The sequence below is a fragment of the Passer montanus genome, unplaced genomic scaffold (assembly GCF_014805655.1).
Source record: "Passer montanus isolate IOZ18808 unplaced genomic scaffold, ASM1480565v1 scaffold116, whole genome shotgun sequence".
Lineage (NCBI taxonomy): Eukaryota > Metazoa > Chordata > Aves > Passeriformes > Passeridae > Passer > Passer montanus.
In genome coordinates, this window is record NW_024358278.1 from 567,025 (window position 1) to 591,001 (window position 23,977).

Here is a 23,977-nt window from a genome sequence, read left to right on the forward strand (position 1 = left end):
CCGCTGCCGCCCGGGCGAGCCCCCCCGCTGCCGCCGCCGCCGCGCCCCCCGCGCCCGAGGGACGGACGGACGGAGGGACGGAGGGAGGGATGGAGCGGGAGGATCCTCCCGCGGGGCGGCCCCGGGCGGGGCCAGGCGGCTCCGGGCTCCGCGCGCGCCCGGGGACACGCGCGCGCACACGCACAGGGACAAGCCCTGGAACAGGGAGCGCGCGTCGGAGTCTCCATCCTTGGGGACATCCCGAACCCTCCCGCACGCGTGCCTGTGTCACCCGCTCCAGGCGGCGGCAGGGGTGGATGCTCTCCAAGCCCAGCCATGCTGGGATTCTGCGCTTCTGGGACAGGGAGAGCGGCAGAGGTGTCGCTGTCCCTGTCCCTCCAGCCCCCGCGGGTCTCTCCCCGCAGCCCCTCCTGGGCACGGGAGAAGCTTGTCCCCCCCGTGCCCTCCAGCCCCGCAGCTCCCGGGTTTTGCCCTCCCGGTGGCTTTGGAGGGATGTCCCGTGCGGGGCAGCTCGTCACAGGGTGACACTCGCGGTGTGCGGGCTGAGGGACCAGCGGCAGGGAAGGAAGCACCTCCAGCAGCGTGCCAGGCAAGGACAGGAGATGTGTCTGTCCCCTCAGTGCCCGTCCCCAGGCGTGGCAGGAGCCTCGGGGGGATAGCAGGGCTGGGCCCGGTGTCCGCAGAGTGATGAATGCCCGAGGCCGGTTTGGAGCTCTGTCACAGGGACCAGAACATCCCCTGGCCTTGGTTTGGCCAGATCGCTTTCCCCTGGTGACTCGGAGTTCTCCAGTAAATGTTTAAATTTGGTTTTTGCGGGTTCAGTGGAACTCAGAGTGCTCCACCATATAGCGAACATATGGATCCCGAGCTGCTCTGAAAAAAGAAAACCCCCCAGAGGAGAATGACTCCCACCTAGCAACAGAACTAAAACGGCATAGCTGAGATCCAAAACCGAAATAATTTCGGTTTGTTTGCTTAGTGCTCCTCTCCAGCCTGCCTAGCTATTGTTGCAGAAACGAGCTCCTCCGAGCAGCGGCAGCACACGCCGGAGCGCGGTGGCAGGAGAAGCACGCACATGATGTCTGCCTCAGAGGCACCTGGAAAGAGCTGCCTCCTGCTTGCAGGGGCTGTGCAGGGCTCCCGGTGCTGGATTCCCGGCAGGATGGCAGCCGCAGCCGCGTTTCCCAGGCGCGCTGTGGGGTGGGAGCAGAGGTGGCGCGGTGCCCTTTAAGCCCCGCAGGTGCGGTGTAACCTGAGCTCGGACCTGCCCAGGAGCACCTGGGCTCGCTCGGAGCTCAGCATAAAGCCCAGTCCGGCCGCGGCCGCTCCCCCTTTCCTCGTGCTGGGAAGCGCTCCTGCGGCCTGGCTGGCACAACATTCCCGTCCTGCACTTTTGAGGGAGTGCCGATCCTAAAGCGGCCGGGCTGAGCCATGGCTGTGCTGAATCCCGGCCCTTGGCACCCTTCGTTCTGTCCTGGGCCACCCGGCTGTGAGCAGCAACCGCCCGCCCCTCAGGAGGTGCAGAGACATCCAAAAGTGAGTGTTGCACCGCCCCTGAGGCGGGTTTCTCTACTTGCACTTTTTTTTTGCGAGTTTTTTTATCTTGCACTGACTGTGTGTGCGCACCCTTGGCCCTGTGCCCCAGAAATCTGGGAGTTCAGTAAAGTTGTACTTCTCATTTAGCCTAAATGCTGTTAAATATTGTTCCTCTGTTAGGTTGTTGTGGTTAAGCTATAAATGCAGGTACAAGTTAAGGTAAAGTGCTGCTAAGTTTAAGTGTTGTAATGCTTTCCATCCTTGTTTGTACTCCACACACACACACACCCCTGGGTAGTTCCAATTCATCCCTGCTTTGATTGCCTGGATTTTGTTTGGTTTTGTTGTTCCTTGCTTTCCTTGTTGTGCCTTAGCTGGCCTTTGTGAGTGGAGTGAATCTTGCCAGAGACCCTGTTGTGCTTTAGTGTAGTATTAATTCTGACTTCTATCTCATACCCTGGGTTTTTTGAGCGATCTCACAGAGCCCCATTTTGCATTTCTCAGGCATGTTTTGGGGGTCAGAGCTCTATGTGCTTTAGTGTAGTATTAATTCTGACTTCTATCTCATACCCTGGGTTTTTTGAGCTATCTCAAGCACACTCATTTGGGACAGAGCCCCACTCTGCATTTCTCAGGCATGTGTTGGGGGATCAGAGCCCCATTTTACATTTCTTGCTGTATGTTTTGGGGGTCAGAGCCCCACTCTGCATTTCTCGTGGCATGTTTTTTGGGGGTCAGAGCCCCAATTTGCATTTCTCAGGCATGTTTTGGGTTCTCCAGGACAATTTCCCTTGAAATGAGCAATGTTGATTTCTTGTTTGTTTACCTGAGGGTAAACATGTAGCACGTTGATATTACCAATGTTGACAGAGTCCTTTGCACAGGGATTTGAAGTCTTTATTCTTGTTCCACAACGTGGAATTCTATTGGATGCAGTGTGTGATTGTTAGACAAATTACAGCTTATATAATATTGATAGGTTGATAGCTAAAACCTTGTTTGATACCAGGGCCTCATGACTGAATTTGGGGATGTAAAACACCTCCCTCCCACTCTGTGTCCTTCCAGAGTTCTGGTTCGAGTTTGGAAGCAGTCACAATATTAGAAAAACAAGTATATTCTAATATGTTGGGAAATGTGGAAGTTTTCGTAAAAAAACCTGGCAGTTTTCTCAATTTCATGGTCAAGTTCTGAGAAATCTTAACTGTTGCCCTCAGGACTTTAACCATGCCTTACCCAGCTTAACATACTACAGAATATTTTTATAAGTTTTTCCCCTCTCTCTTTAACTGCACCTGACCAAAACACCCCTGAGTTCCATGGAAGTGAGGAGGTAAAATTAGTTTTTAAACTCAAAAATGTTAAGCCCCAAGTACTTTTGCTGGAGCACCATAACCCATAAGAAAGCAAATAGAAATGAAAAGATCCCTGTGATCACAGCAAGTTTAAACATCACATTTTAGAAAGCTCTTTTTGGCTGAAGTGCTGTCCTTATTTCTTTGCCCAGAGCCATGAAAGCAGTTCCCTTTTCAGTAAAAATGCCAGAGAGAAGCTCAGAGCAGCCTGAGCCTTGCTGAGGTTGTTCTCCAATGAGGGATACACCAGAGACTTTTGGGAAAGAACCCCCCTGTACATACCCAGAGAGTCCTGGCACATCCTGCATCCAGGAAGGATGTTAAATTCTGGCAAATTCTGTCAAATTCTGCTTGGTCACACTCACAGGAACCTGGCAAGCTCCACAAATGGGTGGGAGCCTCCAGCCTCTGACCAAGGGCAGAGTTTCTGCTCCCTGGAGGTCTTCCCATAGGAAATAAACCCCAAACCAACAGCCTTTTAGCAGATAATGAGAGAGGGAGAAGAATCCATTTAATGTTTTTATTCCACTGCTCTGTTTTCTCTTTTCTGCCATTAGTTACTATTAATTATGAGCAAGCTGTTGGGATAAATTAAAGACTGTCCCAAATCTCTGCCAGCATCATTTCAATGTGTCCCAACACATTTTCCTCCTTCCACACTGATTTCAAAAGAGTGACTTAGATCTTAACAAGAGAGTATTTCACTTTATTAATTCTGTTCACCCTGGTCCTGGCTCTGTAGACCCTTTTCCACTCATCACAGGCGTGGGGCAGGATTTTGGAAAATGATCCATGCTTAAAAACTATTGAAAGTTTGCTCACAAGCAGGAGTGTTTCAATTTAAACATGTGGAATGTATGCTTTGATAGCCCCTATCATCATTTACATAGCACCTGGCAAAATGAAACCCACAGACAGCTGCAGTTTTTGGGTTTAAATCTCTGCATTCGAAGGATGACTCTGTGAGTGTTTTGTCTCTCCCTTGGCATTTGCATGATCTATTTTATATACCCACATACAATAAAATATGTGATAAAAACAGTGTATGGGGGTTTGAGGGTGTGTATAAACAGGTTTAGATTTATGTGTGTCAGCACACAGCTGAGAGGATGCGTAGAATATTTTAAGATCTGTGTATTGCATGTATATAAAATATCATCTGTGTGTATATTATATATAATGTGTCAGTTTACTCCTGTGAGCTGGACCCGAGGAGGAAAGGTGAGGGAAGAGGGGGAGTGGAGCTGCAGGGAGGCAGGAATGTGTCTGGGAACATCCCGTTCCTGGTCCCCACCCCTGGGCAGGGAGCCCCTGGGCTGGGGGCAGAGGCTGGCACGTGGCAGGAGGAAGGACAAGGATTTTATTCCTTGGAGAAAGAAGAGAGAGTTGGATTTGAGATCCTGTTTGTGGTGCAGCCTGAGGGGCCCCTGGGTTGCATTATTGCTCTCATGGGTCTCCAGCTGCTCTGGTGCAGCTGCAAGCCAATTCCTTGCATGTTTTGCCTTCTGCCTCTGGCACCTTTGGTGATGCTGAAGACTTTGGTATTAGCGTTGTGTTGTGAGGTGGAAAGAGTCACATTCCCTCTGCCCTCCCTTCCTGCCTGGTTTGGCTTTGGCTTGGGCTTTTCTTGTCCTGGCTAATTCACATTCTGCCCACTCTGTTGTGTTGCTGCATGAGTGCTCTCTGCAGTGAGCTGATGAGAGACCATGATTTGAGCACTGCAGGCACTTTTCTGCTGGAAACAGGACAGGACAATCCGTTTCAGCCAAACTCCCTCTTTTTCTCCCCTCTGCTGTGTCAGAAAATTCAGGCTGGCACCGTCAGTTGCTGGAATGTCCCTTTGGCAAAAGCCCTGTCGTGACAAACTCAGGTGCCTCTGGGCATCTTTTCCTCTCCAGCCTTGGCACTGAAATTCTGACCCAGGGCAGGAGGAGATTGGTCAGCTCTGAAACCATGAAGCTGTAACTGAGAAACCCAAGGGCAGCATTCCTAGATGGCCTTTTTTTTTTTTTTTTTTTCTGCAGTTCTTAAGTAGCTTGAAGTGCAAATGAAATATTCTGGTTGATGTAGGGCAGTGTCTTTGAGGAATGAATGAAATGTCCAAGCTGAGAAGTTAATCAGCACAGTTATTTTCATTGCTTTGGGTTACTTAAGTCTTCCTTCACAGCACTAATTCCTGATTCTCTCCTACTCGTGTAATTTATACAAATCTGATTTTCTCACCATGGTAAATAAATTGTTTCTCCCTCCTGGTTTTACATGTTTGACCAAGGAGGAAAGAAAAATTGAGAGGTATTGCACACCATATTGGAAAAAACCCCCGAAGCAGCAGAGAAAGCTTCATTATTTTGTGCCTGTAAGTGGATGTGCTTACAATGATTATCCACATTAACAGCATTAAACCGTGCACAGAACCCAGGGCAGGACAATTCTGAGCAGCTCTGAGTGCCTCCTGTGCCAGCCTGTGCTGCTGAGGGCACAGCTGTGCCACCCAGCCCTTGGCAGGGTCCCTGGGGCTGTGACAGTGGCAGGGGAATGTTCCATCCCCCAAACCACTGGAACTGGCTCATTTGATGTAACATTCCAGTGCTGCACGCTGCAACAACGTGAAAGCCACACATAACGATGGGAAATCAGTCACGTTCTTATCCTGAGCTGCAACCCAGTCCAGGGACCCCAAAATCCAGCCTCTGGCCCTGGAGGAGTGCCATTAAAAACAAGGAGCTGCTGTTGTCCCCTGTGGCAGGGAAGGGAATTCCCGGGGTCCTGGGCACAGCACCAAAGTTCAGCTGTGGGGCAGCCAAAAACCCAAATAAATCCATCCTCACCAGAAGCATGAGAGCTTTCCCTCTGGGCATTTGGGATTAAATTGCTGCCACTGGCCTCAAAAGATTTAATTTTTTCTTTCTCAGATTAGACATAGCATTGAGAGCAGGCAGAGGCCAAAATCCTTCACATGCTTTTCTGGTATTTTGTGCTCTGTGTGCTCACCTGGTGCTCACTGCAGTGGGTTTCAGCCTCAGTGGGGTTGGGTTTACTCTGAGCTGCTGCTCAAATTCACCCTGATGTTATTTATGGTGGCATTAGCTCCTGCACTGCGATTTTTATCAGCTTTGCTAATTCTGTGATAACCTTGCTGGGCCATCTCCACGGGGGAATATTTTAGGGAGATTCCTGATTAAAAATATTGACAAAAGGGATGAGATTGTTAAGGTATTCTGGCTAGCAGCTCCCCTTCTGAAAATCACCTGGGATTTCTTGGAGGAGAAAGCTTGGGAAGGCTGTGCCAGGATGACAGGCCACGTTCCCATGTTTGTGTTTCCACCTGGCTTGCGAAAATACTCACTTTTAATGGCCTCATTAACAAAGACTCCCACTAAATTGAGGGGTGTGGGATCCACAGTCCCAACCAAGCATCCCCTCTGGATCACAGAGGGGCTGAAGCTGGGGGACATCCCTGGGAATCCTCTGCTTCACCCAAACCAGGATGCTCAGGTCATTTCCAGTGGTTTTCAGCATCTCCCAGGACAGGGGCAGTGTTTGATCTCACTCTGCCAGGGAAAACTTCTTTTCTTACACTCACAAGTCAGATCCAGGTGAGAAGCCATCTTAAACCAGATTAAAAATGGGACAAAGGCTTGGTGCTGCAAAATCTTCTAAAAATATTAAAAATTTCCTCTGTGCAACAGCAAAATGAGGTAAAAAATATTTCCTTCCTTTATTCAGCAGCAGGAAAAGCGTGAGCTCCACAAGGGGTGACCTACATATGCTCTTGCTTGTTTGTTGAGCTCAAAACTTTTGCTCACATCCCATAAATCAGAATCACTTAGGTCTGAAAAGGCTTCTAAGATCACAGAGTCCTCTGTGAGTTTCTGAAGTGTCCACATTAATTCATGTTGAATCTCATTAATCTTGAATTGACAAAGGGGAAAAAAAAACCCATACAAAACTATGGGCAGGATTTCTATTAAAAAGCTGAAATTAGGGCTCCTCTTGTCCTTTACAGAACGAGTGCCCTATGTAAAGTCTGACTTTTAGCAACCTGTTGAGTGCAGGGGAGCACCAGGAACAGCAATTCCCAGTCCCAGATCCCTGGAAATACATAAAAAAGAAAACCAGACTGGCTGGCAAGGAATTGCATATAAAAACAAAGAGTTAACACACATAACAAAGAAATTCACTGTGTGCAATAGCGTGGCATGCACAGAATAAGGGAAAACATTTGCATTGTGTAATATTTCCTAATTTAAATAATTATGGTCAAAAAGTCTCCCAGGCAGGGTTGTGATACATGGAGCTCCTTGCAGCTTGGTGATTCTCCATCTGAAACCAAGAGAGAGAAAAATGATTGCTCAGATTCCTGCCTTTGCATATTCCTTTTCAAATCTATAATTTATGATCGTGTACCTGTGTATATTTTAGCCTTCATTTTTCAAAAAGATGTCCATAAATTAAACAGGAATTCGGCAATCACTGCAGATTTATTTTGTCACTAATGATGGTCTAGTGGAGATACAGGTAAAATTCTAAAGGCAATTTCTTAGGGCTTGAATAAATTTGCTTTTTAGCTTCCTCTTTCTGGAAAAGTTAACAAGAAGCAGCCTGGCCATTTCTGGGAGAAAAATGTCTATATTTCCCCAAGGTTATAAAACAACAATCAAATCTTACAGATATTTCTTTGAATTGTTCCTTCATGTTCCAGAGCATGAATTTTGTAGGGCTCTTTCCATCTGGCTACTCAGGGGTGTTGGAGTCTGAAATGCAGGGAATTCTCAGAACTTTGGGCCTGTGAGCCAAGAATTAAACCCAGGATTTGATCTGAGCCCTTGGAAAAGGCTCCCAGACTGAGGTGCTAGAAGCAAGAATGTGGATTTATTTATAGTTGAAAGAGACATGTTAAGCTAAGTAAAGTTTAGAGTTTTAGACTTTAAGATATAGAAAAATAAATTAGTTCCAGAGGTAAACAAGGAGTTCAGAGTGCAGCACTGTGGGTTTGTTGTTATAAAATGACTGGCTAAGAAAGCTCACACTGTGACATGGGTCTGTAAGGTGAAATATTTAAGGATTGGGTCAAAAACATAAATATCCTTGTTGGCAGTGCTTTATTAATCAATAACTCCTTAAAAGATCTTGTAACTGAGGGTCTGGTGACCTCCTGGCAGTGCCCAAGGCCAGGCTGGACAGGCTGGAGCAGCCTGGGACAGTGGGAGCTGTCCCTGCCATGGCAGGGGTGGCACTGGGTGGCTTTGAGGTCCCTCCCAGCCCAAACCATTCCATAAGCTTCAGGGAAATTTGGTGTGCAGTCTCGGGAACTATTCCTTTTCTTTTCCAGTGCAATCAGCACAGGGCTCTCGGTGTTTTCACCTGAGTAACCTGCCAGCTGTAACAATTTGTGACTTCTGCAACTGAGTCAGGCTATTTTAATCCTAAGCAATGTAAGAAAGCAAAGCTTTCTGCTGGCACAAAAACAAACCAGGTCTTGCTGGTGGCAGAAGGACTCTGGATGCTGCTGCAGCACAGAACTGTGTGTTCAGAAGAAGAAAAGGGAATTATCAACCCCCCTGGACTCTGTGGGTACAGCAGCTCTTTGCCCTTGTGTGAAATGCCTGTAGAACAGCCCCAAATGTGTCCCTTTCATCGAAAATGTCAAAGGGAGTACTTTCTTGCACAAAAGCGCTCCGCAGCCATGTGCCACAGAGGTGAGATTTAATTCCTGCTTTGTCAGCCTGGTGAAATTCCCATTGCAGGGGGCAGAGGCTCAAAATCCTCCAGCAGGGGATTTATTTTAGTGTATCGGGATGTCAGTGGCATTGCAAGATGTGAACACAATGACTAAACTTTTCCATTTGCCCCATAACCTCAGGAAAATGTGCTCTGCTATTATCCTGCACTTGCTTAATTGGAAGGCCTTGGCTGTTTGTAATGGGGTTATTTGTAACAATGAATTGTGCTCAGAGCCCTTCTGACAATGCTTCCAGAGAGCAGCTGAATCTGTGCTGAGGTTTGGTGAAATGAATAATAACCCTGAAAAATCAGAGAATTAACTAGGTTGGAAAAGACCCTTTGAGATCATCAGGTCCAGCCAGTGTTTATCTAAAGCCCCCAGTGCAGGATGTGCTGACACCTCTGACAAAAATTCAGGTGAGCTGGGGATGTCCTCAGGTCTGACTGACAGGAGCCCTCTGCAGAGAGGTACTGATGGACAGTGCCATTTTACTATTTCTATCCTTTATTATCTCTATTTTGCCTCAGCCACACTCAGAGCCCCCACCCAGAGGCACCACACAGGGAGTGGTTTTTCCAAATCCACCCTTAAAATAAACCTGAGAAACTTTTACAGGTTTTCAGGGGTAAGGTGATGAACAGGATTTCTCTGGAAAAGAAGGGTTAATTGTTAGTGGCATCACTGTTATAACTTCAACATCTTTTCTGCTAGAAAGAAATCAGACATTCTTACAATGAGAGTGTTAAATGCTGTGCTGAGAATTAAAGGGGGCAAGAGAGGTAGGAAGGGTCCTTTCATTTTATTAGGAGGATTCAAATGCACTGAGTGACTGGAACACACAAAATTCTCATTATGTGTCCTTCAGTTTTCTGCTCCTGTGAATCCTTGAACAGAACAAGCAGAAGAACCTGTGAAATACTCCATTTCTGCTGCACAGTGTTATCCTAAGGCTTTGGGGTGTTTTATTCCTTCCTGCTAGCTCCATCTGAAGAGTGTGAGGGAAGGCAAGAGCTGCTGACAGGAGGCAGGGGTGGGAGGGAGTGGTGTTACAGATGGACACCACCAGAACTCCCCTCATCCATGGCAGTCCTTGAGGCTGAGCTTGCAGCAGGCTTGCATTCATTAAAATGTGTTTTACCTTCATGTCATAATTCCTTGCTATCATTTCCGTGGTGTCTCTTTGATGTATTGAGAAGGCAGGTGGGCCCTGTGTGGTGCCAGGTTTGTGACTTTGAAATCAAGCTTGGTTTTTGTCTTTGCTGGCTTCCTGTGGGTCTGTGGCTGCTGGGATCCAGGCTGGGCATCTCTCAAGGGACAGTTCTGGGGCGTGCAGGTGGCTTCTGCTGGCCCTGGGTGATGCAAAGGAAGCAGCTATAGCCAGCACACCTGGAGGGGGTCTTAGAAAAATAGATTCCTTGGAGAGCTCCATTTTTCTTAGTTCTCTTCAGAGTTAAGCGTTTTCTAGAAAACTTAGCTGTTTTGTAGCCTAAAGGCTGCTCTCACAAACCATTTCAGGGCAAAGATAAAGCTTCCTTATCCCCCTAAAAGACTCTTCGTGCTTCAGGTTCTGTAGGGTCATTTAACCACCTTATATTCAGCTGTCTCATTTCTGGTCTTCCCTGGGCTGTGTGGTGGCAAAACTTTGCCTCCTTCTCTGTGGTTGTCTGAGATGTTTTCTTTCTCCTTCAGAGGCTAGCAGGGATGGAAGGGAAAGGAGAACAGGGTTTTTACAGAGCATGGAGCTTCCTTGGGGACACCTGATACTGCTGTAGGGAGGGCTGTGTTCCACAGGGAGCCCTGAGGGGACAGAGGAAGGGCAGAGGGTGCTGGGCACTTCTGAGAGGGCAAACAAGAAGCAAAAAACACCTTTGTGTGTGTGGGGGGGTAAATCCTGATACATAAAGAAGACCCTCTGGCCGGAATTTCGCATTATCTAAGGCTGAGTTTGTGCTTTGGAAAGGAGGAAGAGGAGCCCCCTGCTCAAGGTGGTGCTGGAGGAGCCCAGCATTCCTGGGAAGATGTGGCCAAGGCTGTCACCTGTGACCTTTTTGCTTTTTCTGCTGGGAGATGGCAGGGAAATGTCACATGTGCATGCAGAAGAATCCTGTTTGACATTTCCTTTCCATTCAGGAAGGCCATTGCTGCACAGTCCTTCCCCATGTGTCACCATGTTCTCAGTGAAGGGAACAAGATTAGAACATATTGTTGGGGGGAAAAAGAAATGAATCATTTCCCATTTGAGAAAAATGGCTTTTAAACCTTCAGCTTGCCTTCAGATGAGCTAAATACCAATAAAGGGCAGAAATCAGCTTTGTGCCTGGAGGCCCTCTCCCCTCCTCACTGGTGTGACCAGGTTTCATCTCTTTTGTCTGGGTTGCAGGCAGTGCAGCAGCTTTTAGAGTTCTGTTAATGCCAGGTTCTGGCCTATATTTTCCTTTTTCAATCATGGCTATTATTCTGGTTTGTGCAGCCCTGTGGGTGGGCCTGGCCCTTTGTGGGTGAATAAAAAACCACCTCTCCTCTGCAGAGCTCCACATTTCCGTGTGGAGCTCCCATTCTGTGTTTTCAGAGCCCTTTTATAGAACAGAGCAGAGGCCTGGACTCTCCTCCCTGCAGGGACACATTAAATGTTTCACTGATGTCCCTCCATGCCCCTGAACAGCTTCAGGAAAAAAAAAAAAAAATTAAAGCCTCGTTCAGGCTGCACTTGCAAATATTTCAGCATTGGAAGTGAGTCCTGGCACTGGTGAGGAGCAGTGGTGGCTCCATTCATCTGAGCCTTGGGATCAGCCCTGCCTCAATGAGAGGCTGCTTGGCCTCCAGGAAGGGTCTGGGAGGTGCACAAGGATCAGTGGGACAGGGCAGAGCTGAAACCTGCTCCCACCAGTAGTGGGATTACACCGAGCAGGAGTATTGCCTTGTTGTTGCACACTCCTGCAAATTAATGAATTCCTGATTGCTTCAAAGTGAGCAATTAACGGGGACTGCTGAAGTGCTGCTGGTGAAGCAGGGGCTGTGTTCTGCAGGACATTGATGCTCCAGGGGTGTTCTCACACAGTGCAGCTGGATTTACAACCCCGAGGAAAGCAGCCAGCCCTGAGGTGTGCCTGTGTGCCAGGGGCAGCAGGAATGGGGGATTCAGGTGAGAGCCCAGCTGCAGAGCTGCCCCAGCCCTGGGGACACAGCAGCAGCACCTGGAGCTGCTGGAGAGAGCCCAGAGGAGGCCCCGGAGCTGCTCCAGGGCTGGAGCCAGGCTGGGAGAGCTGGGGGTGCTCACTGGAGAGGAGAAGGCTCCAGGGAGAGCTCAGAGCCCTGGCAGGGCCTGAAGGGGCTCCAGGAGAGCTGGAGAGGGACTGGGGACAGGGCATGGAGGGACAGGGCACGGGGAATGGCTTCAAATTGACAGAATAGGTTTAGGGTTGATATTGGGAAGGAATTCCTGGCTGTGAGGGTGGGCAGGCTCTGGCACAGGGTGCCCAGAGCACCCCTGGATCCCTGGCAGTGCCCAAGGCCAGGCTGGACAGGGCTTGGAGCAGCCTGGGACAGTGGAAGGTGTCCCTGCCATGGCAGGGGGGAGCAAGAGGACCCTCGTGTCCCTCCCACCCCAAAACCTTCTGTGACCCCCCGATTCTGTGGCTGTGGTTTGGGTTCCCCATTCCTGGTGCCCCAGCACTGACACTGGGAACTGAGAATCCCAAATTCTCCAGTGGGCTCTTCGGATCCGGATGGGAAAATTGGGAGAATTCAGCTCAGGAGCTGCCAGGGCAAGGCCCCGAGTTAACAGCTTGTTATGCTTAAGGAGCAGAGAGCTCTGGGAATTATTATGGTCCATATGTTACTGAAAGGGTTTAATGTGGATTAGGGGCTTATGTAACGTGTGGGCCTAACCCACATCGGGCTTAATTTACGGTGTTTTCTCCTCATCTTTAAAAAAAACAGCTTGTTTCCTAATGATAAGCTTGAGTACTAATTTAATTTACATTTTACTGCTCCCAGGCACAATTGGAACACACTGGAGTAAACATTTAAAACCCCTTATGAAACTATTTGTTGGACTGGCCATTATTCTTTTGGCTTTTTTTTTTCTTTTTAGCCATGTTCTTGTTTTCCTCTGATGAAATAGTCTGCGTAGGTTTGATTTGGAATTATAGGATGCACAAATTAAAACAATGAGCCTGCTACAATCTGTAGTCTCCTTGGAGAAATGAAAAAAAAAACTTCAGGAAAGTTCGGCAACAACAGGAATTTTCCAAGCTCCTGGAATAAAAAAGGACCAGAACACAGCTTCAGACATAGGAAGAAAATAAAATCTAGAGCAAAAAATACTAAAACTAAATAATTAGATAGTGTAGTTAGTGGGGAAGGAGGGTTAAATTGGTGATGAATTCTAAGTTTATCACAAAAGAACTTTAAAAATCTCAGATCCTGAAGTGTGTTTTTCCTTCCTTGTGTTTCCCAACAGACACGGCCATCCCCCCAGTGCTGCATTTGGGAGGATGTGGGCTGTGTTTTTCAGAGCAGACATATGTTTGCCTGTGATGTGTCAGGGTTTTGTTGCCAGCTTGGTGTACTCTGGGGCAGTTCTAAAATGCTGAGCTGTTGTAGAAACAGTTCCAAATTAAATCAGGAACGTGCAGAGATTCAGATTCTCTGCCAGCCAGCTAAAAAACCCCAAAAAGACAAAAAGTCATCTGCCTTTTGTTATGTGGTGTTACAGTTATTGCTAATTTGAAAAGAATCTCAAATTCACCAGGCATTTCTTCCCTGCCCAGAAGCCAGGGGGATATGTGCCCAATTTCCATTTATTCAAGTGCAGAATTGGTTTTATCCTTGTTCTGACTGATTTACCCACACAGAAACTGGAGAGCTTTGGGGGTTTTCTTTGAAATTCCCGAATTCCTCCTGTCCAGGATTAATTTCTGTGTTTGCTTTAAATGTCTTCACCTACATCCCTGTCTCTTGCTCTGAGATTTTAGGGAACAGGGGTCTGCTGTGTGTGTGAATCCCTTTGGAATCACTCAGTGCCTCACCCTGCTCTCGCCGTGGTTGCAAAACTCTGGAACTTCTCATATCTCATGCTGAATACCAAGAATTCATTAATCAATTATTTCCCAAACACTGATAAAGCTCCCATTTCTGAACAGAGGTTTTTTCAATCCTTCCTGTGAATCATTCCTGCTAGGGGTGCATTTGGGGTGGTGATTTTCCCCTCTGGAAAAGCCTCTTTAAAATGTTATTCCCTGCCTGGAATATGGTGATGTCCTGAAGTGGTCTTTAGGTTACCTGCAAACATTTTACCTTTTCAGTAGCTCCTTTTAATGGCTTCTCCATCTTCTTTTTTTCTCCCCAATTGTAATTCCACTTAAGTTAAATGTTATTATCGTGGGTTTGTGTTTTGACTTCTCAGCCTCCCAAAAGGTCAGATTTGAATACTTTATGGCCTCCTTTGCTGAGAAAAAGTTCAGTGGCTGCATCTTGAAACAGGTCACATACTCTGCTTGAAACTAAATCAAGAATGGCTTTTCCTTTGTGGGTTTTGGGGCCAATTAATTGAAGAAGCAATCCTTGACAGTGTTTAAATGAATACTGTCTGCAAGAGGCCCTGTCCTGACGGGTTCTGGGTCTTTGTCAGCACAAAGCCAAGGCCAAAACTCAGCTCTGTCCCAGCCACACCAGTGCTCACAGAACATTTGTCTTTTTTTATTCAAACACTCCTTAAATCCTTGTTTTCCTCCCTGAAGCCAGGCCTGGCCTGATTGCCCCAGTTTTCTGTGATGTCCCTTGGTTCATTGTGTGGGTTTTGGGCAGCCAGCCGTGTTTCTGCTGGGAGCTGTGGCACTGAGCACACAGGCACATCCCCTCCTGCTTCCCTGTTTTCTGGCTGTGCTGCCGTGGGAACAGCCTTGCTAAGCTGGGCTTTGCTGTCACTGCTGCCTCTGTTGCAGCCCATCCTGTCCCTGGAAATTCTGCATTTTCCACCCCAGGAGGGCACAGTCCTGCAGGCAGCATGCTCCTCCACGTCCAGCCTTCCTCCCAGCCTCAGCTTTGCAATTCCCTTTCACTTTTCAATCTTAATTCCCAGCCACTGTGCTGGGATCTCCTGGGATCACAGCAGTCCCCTGTCCTTCGTGTTTTCCATGCAGGGCTGGGGTTCTGCCTGTCCACCTGGAGCTCTGGGGAGCCCCAGCCTCCTCCTGCCTCCCCAGCCCTGCGGCTGATGCCTTGTGCAGGCTGAGCTGGAGCAGAGGCTGGGCAGAGTTCCAGAATAAAGCAGGGATTGATTCCAAGGATCTCCTCCATGGATCCACCTTGGGCAGCACCAGAGCCCAGCCAGGGCTGCCCCCAGGATGAACCCAAATGGTCCCAAAATGCACGAGCGCTGCCGGGGTCTCTCCCTGGGCTCAGCTCTGCTCCATGTGCACATTGCAGTTCAGTGTCCAATCCCACTGCAGCCCCTGCAGTCCCACCCTGCTTGTTTTTCTCTCTGCAGCCCACGGGCTTTGTGCTCCTGGCCTGAGATTTGGATCATTTGTTCCCCAGCTGGAGCAGGAATTGTTTTGTCTCCCTGCTCTGTGCAGAGAGCTCAGAACTACACACCATCAGAACCATCCCCTGATATGAAGCTCAGACCCACATACTAAAGCAGCACAGAATGTGAAAAATAGAAAATCTAAACCTGAGGCATCACTGCCATTGATCCCCATCCTTGATGTCCTTCCCCAGCCTGCACTGGGCAGCCAGGGAGGGCTTTCCCCATCCCAGAGCTCACAGCCACCTCAACATTTGTGTGTCACATAATTACAGCCTTGCTATCCACCGAGGGGTGTGACAGCAGCACAGGGAAGTGCCAAACCCAGCTGGGTCAGACATCCTCCCGCTCTTGCCACTGTTCCCCTGTGCCTGCAGAGCCTTGCACAGTGCTCAGCCATCAGTGGGAATGAGCTGGGAAATCATCTTGGAATCACTGCATTAAATGCACTGAAAAAGTGAGTTTACAGCTCGATTTGGTCTTCAGGAATTGCTTAGAGAGGCAGGGAGAAGGAAATAGGTGACACCACTGTGTCACTGAGAGTGCAGGGGTCACCTGGTGCCTGGGCACCTGTGCCCCCCCTGCCAGCCTGGGAAAGCAGCAGGGACATGCTCGGGTGGAGGGAAGAGCTCCTCTGGGAGCCACTGAACAGAGCAGGACGCGTCAGCTCGGGAAAAAGGGAGCAGAGGTCCTGCCCAGCAGGGAAAAGGGAAATGACAATAATTATTGCCTACTTGCTGCTCACACAAAGCCCAGCACTGGCAGCACCTCAGCGCGAGCACGGAGCAGCACTTTGTCACCAAGCCCCCAAGTGTGGCACTCACCCACGGGCTGGGACTTACAGAGTGCAGACAGGGGCTGCAGCCCCTCTGGGACACAGGCATGGGGCTCCAGTCACAGCCTTCAGGTGAAGAAAGCCCCGAAATGCAGATTGCTGGAACCGGGAGGGATAATTGCACCTGCACCAGCCTCTCCTCCAGTGTGTCCCTCTGGTCCCAGCAGAAGGGACAGGGATCCTTTGGTCCTGCAAGGCCCTTCAGCACCACAGCTCCTTGGAACAGTGAAGGATGAGAATGAGGATCCAGCTCTCAGTGTCTCTCTGTTGCTGGCCACTTGCCCTTAGTGGCGTGGTTTTGTTCTGCCTTTGCTGCTTTGTGAACAGGACAATGAAAACACGGCTTGGAATGGGTCAGAGCTTTATGGCAAAAGCACTTTCCATCTGCAAATGAGTGTTAGCATTCTAGGTGGAAGAAGTAGCCTGTGTGCAACTATTTCCTTTGCAGGTGGCACAGCCATGGACATAATTTGACATGGTTGAACCAAATGACATAAATTATGCCATGCTTGCCATCAGCTACACATCAGGTGTGTTTGTCAGAGCTGCTGCTGAGACAGAGAGGAACAGGGTGAGTTCTACCTGCTTCTAACCATAAATAGCACAAAAGGCACGAGAGGAGACATTAAAACCCTGCACAGCATTTTGTTTGCAATAACTGTCTTCCTGAAGTGGTTCAGCATTGACCTGAAACCGAGTCTCACATCCCCAGGATCAATTTCTTGTCGCATCCCTGCAGCAACAGACATGTTTATATTGTACGTGCAGATGTGGAGGGGACTGGAATCAAACACGAGCCAGGGGCCCTTCGTGCCATCCCCTCAGCAGTGCTGGGGCCGTGCTTTACAAAGGGAAAAGGAACAAGCAGGATCCACCCCGAGGAAACACTCCAGTGAGGCGGCTCTGGAATGAAGGCTGGCTTTGCAGCCCCCTCTGGGCACCTGCGAGGACATGGAGATGTGAACGTGATGCTTCTGAAAAGGGGAAGCTATCAAAGATTTGTTTTGCTCTTCTCTGCACTCACATTCTTTGGGAAGGCACAGCTGTACCCGAGCTGGCAAGAGCTGTACCTTCCCTTGGAATTCAGCACAGCTGGCACTCCAGCTTTTCATTTGCCATGCTATCCAAAGTGCCTCAGAACACACGTGAGGGAGTTGATGCAGCTCACAAACCCTTCCCCAGTGCAGGGGCTGAGGTGCCAAAGGAGCCTCCTCTGCTCCTGCAGTCAGTCTGGGCAGGGAAACACTTCCAGCCACCTGGGACAGGAGAAGGGCTTGCTTGGGATCCCAGTGCTGCTCTCCTGCTCCAGGAGCAAGCTGGGCTTCAACATGTGGCTGGGTGTTTGCTGAGTGGGGCTCAAAGCACCAAAGGAAGGGATAGTTTCCTTCTCCAGCTCCCTTTTACAAATAATTCCCTCTGCTGTTCCAGGGAGGTGCTGCTGTGAGGAGCTCTGCTTGCCTGTGTCAGGGAGCGTTCCCAGCACAAAAGCCAAAGTGAGGAGCATGTTAAACGCTGCTTCACAGGAAATAATTATTCCAATGCATTGTCTGAGTGCTCCTTTAAAAGGTGCAGTTAATAAAAATGCATTGACTCGACTCTTCTCATGCACAGTGCCCAGTTCCTCAAGCTTAGCAGGCAGCAAAGCCTTGCTATGAAAGAGATTTCTACTTCCTAATTAGTAACCTGGTCATTTCTACCAGGTACAGCTCTTTGTTTGTAATTAGTGAAGCAAATGATGCTAATACTTGTGCTGAACAACCCCTTTTCCCCACACTGTAACTTTTGCCAGAAAAAACTGTGATTTTTTTTTTTTTTTTAGTCCTTACCTAAACAGTCTCAGGATGGGGTTTAGTCACTTTTATAGTGGAGGCTGTGGGAAAATGTGCATTCAGTGCTTGGAAATAAAGCAGCTCCCAGAGAGCAGGGCTGTGGGAGCAGAGAGGGACACTCTGCAGCCTGAGACAGAAATCATGGCTGGGTTCACTGCAGGCTGAGACAGAAATCATGTCTGGATCCTGTTTTAGGCTGGATTCCCTGCAGCCTGAGACAGAAATCATGTCTGGATCCTGTTTTAGGCTGGATTCACTGCAGCCTGAGACAGAAATCATGGCTGGTCCTGTTTTAGGCTGGATTCCCTGCAGCCTGAGACAGAAATCAAGCCTGGATCCCATTTTAGGCCGGGTTTGGAAGGTGTTTCCCTGTGGAGCACACTGCAGGGTGCCTCTGTCTCCCAGCCTGTGCAGGGCCTGTGGTGGATGAAGCTGGGGCTCCTCATCCTCAGCCCCTGCAGGTGGATCCACAGGTGCAGGCAGCTTTATTTGGGCTTTGAGGAGCAGCCTCGGGGCCTGCCTCGGGAGCTGCTCTGTAGTGGCTTTGATGTGACAAATGCAGGCCTGCAGGTGCTGAGACAGGGATGAGAGGGAGCAGGAACCCTGATCAGTGCTCAGGGTGATGGATTGGCTCAGGATCAGGCTCCAGCCCTGGCCCTGAGCAGCAGGAGCAGCTCGGGAGCCTCCTGTTCCACGGGACAGGGTGCTGCAGCTCCAGGGATGGATGGCACCTCTGGCCACCCCGGGGAAGGGCTGTGTCCCTCCCTCTGGCTCCCAGGGCAGGCTGGCCGTGCCCATTCCTCTGGGCATGGCACCACAAGGCCTGCTCCGAGCAGCCCAGGCACTCCCTGTCAGACATGGATGTGCCTTCATCTGCGTTATCCTGAATTTATGGCGCTAAGGGATGTGCAGGACTCGTTACCTGGATAAATGCTGAAGGTGTCAAAATAATGTATTTCATTTGTAAGAGTTCAGAATGAGAAAAAGCTGATTTACAGGCAGACAGTGCTCTGGTCTCTTTCCAATATTTTTGCACATAAATACAAAGGTCGACAAATGGAGCTTGTTTTTCCATGGAGACTACAGCAGCTCTTGATTTAGTAAACCACAAAAGTCAATGTATTAAAGCAAATAATTTCTTAATTCATTGTAGCATTTTAATGACTCAGTGTTTATTTTGATTTAAAACTGTTTTTTTAAACTGCCTCAGTTCCTTTCTACCCTGGTAGAATAGATAATTCTCTCTGGCATGAAGCAGGCTCTGCTACATAGTGTAAAAAGATCTCTATAACCTTAAGACAGTGCAGAAGATTCATTGTGCCCAGTAGTAAGATTCAAGTGTCTCGTGGAAGGTCTCAATGATCCCTGGCAGGAGCTGCCTGACCCAGGAAGGTCCCATTCCTTTTGGACAGACCTCAACATCATTTAGGGGCTCAAAGTTCTTTTCCAAGCATTGTTTATCCTGAGGAAGCACCAATCAAACAAACTCCCCTAGATTTTTCCATCATTCTTATTTAGGTAAAGCAAGAAAATCTGTGATTTCTGGGGGGGCTTTTTTGGGTTTAGAGCCTTTGTTTCAGTCTCTAAATTTGGGCTCACAGTCTCTGCTTCAGTTTTGTGTTTCCAGTCTCCTGACTGTTGGTGGCTTTCAGTGGTGAAATAATCCACAGAATCAGCTAGAGGTTTGGAGGTTCCATGCTCCAGAATATCTGAAAAGCCAGGGAAAAGAGGGGAATGCACAATGTCCCTGTTTGTCCCAGGGGGTGCAATGCCCAGCAGTGCTGTTGCCAGGGGTGGGAGCAGCTGGAGTTCTGCTTTCCAGGCAGGATCAAATCATCTCCATGGGTGTTGGTGCCTTAGCTTTTACAGAGATGGGTTAGCTGAGAGGTTTTAAAAGATTTTATTCTGTTATTAGTCTCAATGAATAGTGAGACACAAGAGATGTAAAACTCACTGCTATCCTATCAGAAATCAACTTACTTTTTGGTTTCAATACTTTATAAATGTTTTTAGCCTATTAGCTTGTGCTGTTATTACTTCTATCACTAATCACCTATTAGATGGGTTAGCTGAGAGGTTTTAAAAGATTTTATTCTGTTATCAGTCTCAATGAATAGTGAGACACCAGAGATGTAAAACTCAGTGCTATCCTATCTGAAACAAATGTATTTTTTGGTTCCAATAATTTATAAATGTTTTTTAGCCTGTTACCTTATGCTGTTATTACTTCTATCACTAATCACCCATTATTTTACCCCACGTGGTCTTGCTACAATGCATCTTTCACAGTCCTAATTCTCTAAAATACCTGGTCTTTTTGTAAGGCTATATTTTGAAACTTGTTGAAAGCTGTTTCTAGCTGTGTCTCTCTAAACAATGCCATCTCTGTTCTGTGCTTTCCTCAAGCCAGCACACCTCATCTCAGGGTCTGCGTGCAGGTGTCCAGGGCTGTGTGAGCTTTGTGCCAGGTTTTGAGAGTCCTTTGCAATCCCTTTTCTCACACCTGGGGTGCAGAGGGGCTGCAGGCTCAGCCCTGGTCGTGGGGCTCCTCCTCTGGAGCACCAGCCCTGCCCTGCCAGACCCTGTGTGTGCAGCAGCTTCTCAGGCTCAGGGAGGGAATCTCAGCTCTGGGCTGGGGAGAGCACGAGCAGGGGCAGTCCTGAGCAGCTGCTGACCGGGGACACCGAGGGATGCTTCACCCCACATCCCCCCAAAGCTGTGCGCTGCTTCCCTGTGCTCAGCGTGCCCCAGGACTGGAGCCCCAGCCCTCCCTGCAGAAATCCATCCAATGCCTGGGAAATCAGGTGCCCTGCTGGGAATCCAGCTCCTGCCATCAGGAACCATCATCCCTGGCTCCATCCTGAGCCCCGGGAATGGGCTCTTCTCACACTTGTGTCTTCGTTTCACCCGGTCTGCTTTGACTGCATCCTTGTTCTTGGGTCAAAGCTTTGTCCTAGCACGTGGAATTGTGACTATTTAATTAACAGCTGGGAAAAAAATGAGCTAATCTGGCTTAGTAGCTGATAAGGATCTCCAGTCTATTGTCAGATCCTCTTGCTTTCCTAATTCTTTTGCAATTGTGATGCATGAATACAAAAAGATATATCCTTTTTTTATTTTCCCTCAAAAACTCTGAATTAGCCTTTGTTGTTTTTTGTTGTTTTTTTTTTTAGAGATGCATTTGTGCTCTTTCTAAAATCCCTTCACTGTCATTTTGCTCTGCCCAGCATCCCTTAGCCAAACAAGGGAACAGCACCAAAAAGAAGCAAAAATCTGGACAGTGCCCCAGTTCACTTGCAGTGAGTTCAGCCTTTGACCTGCTGCAGCCAGAGGTGAAAAACATGGCAGGACATTCCTTTTTCTCTGAGCTGCCTTAGGCTGCTCACTCTTTGGCTTTGAAGGTGTGTGTGTTGCTCAGACTCCTACAGCTGGCATTTAAAACAAATGTCTTCATGACACAGCCTGCACGAGTGTCAAAATTCACAAATATTTGGGAATTCTGCAAGGCCTGTGTGCTCAGAGTTTCTTTCTTAGCCCCCTCACGTGCAGGAATTTTGGGGCTGCAGATTCTGAGAGTTTTCAGTCTAAAATTAGCAAGATTTTCCCATTAACAAGCAGGTGTTTGCTTTTCCACACAAACAAGATTGCAGAGCTGCAGCACATCTGTGCACATGTTGAGAGCAAAAGAGAGCTGATCAAGCAACAGAAAGGTTTTTATTTTCTGTACTGGGTTTATTCCTTGTGTCTCCTGGTTGTTTTCAAGGACACATCTTACACCAAAAAAAAAAAAAAATTACAATCTAAATAGATAACCAGAAAGTCGAAAATTTGTAAAATGATTAGGTGTCACTTCCAATAAGTGGGTGGCTGGGTCAGCAAATTCAGAGGCCAACGTGGGCCAAAATTGCTGCATAATCTGCATATGCATTTATATTGGTCTTTCTCCAAGCAGTGTGCTGTCACTGAGAAGAAATGTGGCCTTCCAGTGGCCAACTGCCTCCCTGGAAAAGATTATTGTCAAGTCTGAGCCTCAACATTTAGCAAAAAGGAAAAGCATGCTGTCCTTCTTTTGAAAATGGGGTCTTCAGCAAGCCTGGGTGATTTATAAGGGCTGTGTAAGTAATAAATCCCCAGATTCCAAAATGCAGCCACATCTGGAGCCAGGGCAGGGGCGGGGGAATAAGGGGAACATCTGGAAATGGCTGGACACTCACAGGAAGGGAAGGAATAACATTATAAGTGTTTAAACTCCTGAAGATAGAGTAATAACAGTCCCATTTTCAGCTCTCTGTCCTGCTCAGAGGGTGTGACATTTCCTGTGAGTTCATTAGGTGCTGTGTTTACTCCGTGTGCCACCAGCCAAGGCACGACCACCCCACAAAGCCTTGTCTTCACTGCAGGGAGGTTGTTTGAGTGCAAGGGATTGCCCTGATCACTGAAATGGTCACTGGGTTCCTTCTGAGCTGCTTTCCTTCCCCTGGGCCTCCACAGCCAGCACTGGGCTCCTCTGGCCACCTCCTGCAGCTGGGGGCAGCTCTGACCCTTCCCCTCCCGAGGAACCAGGCAGCCCAGAATCCAGGGGAGCAGGGAGGGAGGGCAGCTGCCAGCTCTGACAACTGGAGGTGGTTTTATTGGGGAGGGAATGAGAATAGGTTTTTCTGCCTTGGATTAGATGGAAGGTGCAGCACAATTAGCAAGGAAATCAAAAGATCTCCTGGAGCTGCTGGAGTCCAGTGGAGGATCTGGAGCATCTCTCAGGAGAGGCTGCAGGAGCTGGAAAGTGCAAGCACACCCTGTGTGTGTTAGTGGTCTGCACAACCCCACCCTCGTGTTGCTGAGTGCAGGCACAGCCTGGCAGAGAGATTAATGCATTTCTGACAGCCCTGTGACTCCTCAGCTGCTGTGGGGTTGAAATCTGCTCTGTCAGTGTGCCACGGGGCTGCAGCAGCTGCACAGGCAAGGGCTTCACCACTTGGGGAGGCTGAGCTCAAAATGTGAAATAATTACAACTCTTGCAGTCACACAGGCTGCATACAGCGTTCTGACAGCAGCATGATGTTCTTTTCTTGCCTGATTTGCATTCTGGAGAGCCTGGGCCATTCCTTGGGATACACAACGTGCTGTGCTGTGTGTTCCACCTCCTGCCTTGTCAGGGGTTGCTTGTTCCTCTGTGCTTCTGTGTTCAGCTCAAATCCTAAACCTGAGTGTTCCTCTGTGCCAGCCCAAATCCTAAACCTGAGTGTTCCTCTGTGCCAGCTCAAATCCTAAATCTGGGTGTCCCTTTCAGCCTTTGTGCCCAGTTCCATCCTAAATCTGGGTGTTCCTCCCAAATCCTGTCAAGCCAGGGGAGGCTGGGGATGGCAGGCAATGCTCTGGCCACGGGGGCGAGGGGACAGTCAGGAGAAGTCCCCTCTCTAGGGGTGGCACCCGGTGCAGGTTCCCAGCTGCTTCTCCCCAGCACTCAGGAGCTTGTGGGGCAGGAGCAAAGGCCAAAACCCCTCCTTGTGCCTGGCTGAGGAGTGCAAACCACTGAATTTCCCCCTGAGCCTCAGCAGGCTGGAGCAGGGCCCTCTCAGCCCCTGACACACCCCAATGTGTGTGCCATGGTTTAGTGACAGCAGCTCCTTGGCTGTTTCTCCATTCTGTGCACATTCCCTGCACAGGTTTGCAGTGGCAGTGAGCAAAACCAGCTTTTAAAAGCCAGCTTTTGGCCCCGGGTGAATGGGTGATATCTCCAGGAGGATTTCTGTGGCTGCAAGGCACAATTCAGGCACATGAGTGTAGGGCAGGGCTGCCTGTGGTTTGGGCTCAGTGCCCCTGCCCACGTTGCAGGGAGCTCTGGCAGAGCTGGGGCAGTTCTGGGAGGAAAGGAGGGGTGCACAGTCCCGGGGACGAGGGGTGCACAGTGCCAGGGCTGAGGGGTGCACAGTCCCGGGGACGAGGGGTGCTCAGTCCCGGGGACGAGGGGTGCACAGTCCTGGGGATGAGGGGTGCTCACTGCCAGGGATGAGGGGTGCACACCCCAAGGCAGTGCCCAGGGGGCAGGGAAGAGCCAGCCCTGCAGGACCCAGCTGGGAAATGCAGGATGCTCAAACCCTCTTGCCTCGAGAGAGGCAGGGAAGAGAGGGAACTCGTGCACGTTCACTTTCCCTTCAGCTGAGCATCCTG